Source organism: Oryctolagus cuniculus, chromosome 12, assembly GCF_964237555.1.
Source record: "Oryctolagus cuniculus chromosome 12, mOryCun1.1, whole genome shotgun sequence".
NCBI lineage: Eukaryota > Metazoa > Chordata > Mammalia > Lagomorpha > Leporidae > Oryctolagus > Oryctolagus cuniculus.
The window spans coordinates 85,318,884-85,321,251 of record NC_091443.1 but is presented as its reverse complement, the minus strand read 5'-3'; the positions used below and the strand labels follow the sequence as shown (position 1 = coordinate 85,321,251).

General features: G+C 39.6%; 1 pseudogene; it reads left to right on the top strand.

Annotated features, from left to right (window-relative positions):
• The first annotated feature begins 528 nt into the window (after window positions 1-528).
• Window positions 529-1,386, top strand: LOC127483752 (activated RNA polymerase II transcriptional coactivator p15 pseudogene; annotated as a pseudogene).
• Window positions 1,387-2,368: the final 982 nt, after the last annotated feature.

Here is a 2,368-nt window from a genome sequence, read left to right as displayed (position 1 = left end):
GGCGCCGCAGGTGGAGGATTAGCCTAGTGAGCCGCGGCGCTGGCCACGTTTGGATCTTGACAGACACACAGTAAAGCACAGTACCTGAGCGCCAGCCTGCCTACTGCTATTTCAAAAGACTCTTACATTGTGATAATAGATATAAACTATTGTTTGTACACAATACTTTTACATCCAGAAGATTGTCCCCGATTTGCTTTCAGTGTTCCATCAGAAAATTTTAGAGAACCTATGAAAAGATATCAATGGAGGGTTTTACCTCAGGGAATGGCCAATAGTCCTACTTTGTGTCAACAATTCGTTGCTACTGCTTTCAAAAAATTTCGTAAGACATATAGTAATTTATATATTACGCACTATATGGATGATATTTTGATAGCTGGGTCCGAGGAATTTTTGGTGATGCAATGTATGATGGAAATGAAAGAGCAGTTATCTGCCTTTGGTCTCATCATAGCCCTGAGAAAACGCAACTTCAATATCCTTATCAGTGGCGAGCGAGTGCAGAGTGGCTGCAGGGATGGGGCTATGCCTGAGTCAAAGGAACTTGTTCCTTCAAGCTCATCTGGCAGTGATTCTGACAGTGAAGCTGACAAAAGGTTAAAAAGGAAAAAGCAAATTACTCCAGAAAAATCTGTGAAGAAGCAAAAGGCTGGTGAGACCTCAAGAGCTCTGTCACTTCCCAAACAGAGCAGCCGCAGCGGAGATGATAACAGGTTTCAGATTGGGAAAATGCAGTACGTCAGTGTCCGGGCTTCAGAGGGAGAGTTCTAACTGATACTGAGAGGACTGGATGGCTCCCGAAGGTGAAATGAAACCGGGGAGAAAAGTCATGTCTTTAAATCCAGAGCAGTGGAGCCAGCTGAAGGAACAGATTTCTGACATTGATGATGCAGTAAGAAAACTAAAACCTGAGTGATACGATACCTGTATTGTCTTAGTCATTTTAATCTGTCTTTTACATTGGCTTGTGTTTTCTAAATGCTGTTTTCCAAGCTGTTGTATATTTGGATTGCAGAACAATTTGTAAGATGAATACTTTTTTATGTGCATTATTAAAAATGTTCTGAGTGAAGTTAATTGTCAACTTTATTAAAGGTTGCTTTGTGCCTACCTAGTGTAAAATAAAATCAAGTAATCATAAACAACAACAACAACAAATATCTTTATCAATATCTAGGCTTCCAATTGTACCCACGAAAAATACTTCCACAGAAAGTCACCTTATTATTGGATTCTTTGCAGACTTTAAATTATTTTCAAAAACTTCTAGGGGATATTAATTGGTTTCGTCCCCATCTCCGTCTTACAACAGGAGACCTTAAACCTCTGTTCAATATCCTAAAGAGAGATAGTTCCCCTACCTCCCAAGGAGTGCTTACCCCCGCAGCACGGGTGGCCTTATCTCAGAGCTTCGTTTCTTATATTGATTATAATCAGCCTTTAATTCTTATTATTTTGGTTACAGATTATTTACCCACTGCTTTGCTGTGGCAAGAGGCTCCTTTACTTTGGATATATTTGCAAGCTACCCCTAAAAAGAATGTTATACCATATTATAATGCAATAACTGAGATTATAGTTTAAGGGAGATTAGAATGTAGAAATATATTTGGGAGAGAGTCAACATGTATATGTCAACCATATACTAACGAACAGCTAATATGGCTCCTGTCTTTCACAGAAGATCGGCCTCTTGCATTAGCTTCTTTTTCAGGACAAGTTCATAATAATTATCCAGCAGATAAAGTGATACAATTTTTATGACAACATCCCTGTGTATTCCCATGAAATACAAGCTTTCAACCCTTAGAGAATGCTGCCCTGATATTTACCGACGGTTCCAACACTGTCAAGCTTCTGTAATTCGTGATGGTCACCATACAGTTATTAACACCCTTTTTTCATCTCCACAGCTGGTTGGATTAGCTGCTGTTGCACTTGCATTGCAGTCTACTTTGGATGTAGCAGTTAACATACACACCGATAGCAAATACGTGTTCCTATCGGTGCCTCAATTGGAAACTTGTTCATTCTTTCCTGAGTCCTCTGCTGCTTCTCCTTTCTTTTCTCGCATTTGCGTTATCATTCGACAGCGTACTTGCCCTTTCTTTATAGGTCATACCCGAGCACATTCCAATCTTCCTGGACCTTTGGTAGAGGGCAATTGTCTGGCAGATTCTGCTCTCCGCATCTATTCTATTGAAACAGCAACAAAAGATCACGCTTTACATCATTTAAATGCTCATACATTACGTTTAAAACATAAAATTACTCGAGAACAAGCTCGACAAATTGTAAAATCCTGTTCTATTTGCTCCATCCTATTACCAGTACCTTATTATGGAATTAACCCTCGCGATTTGTT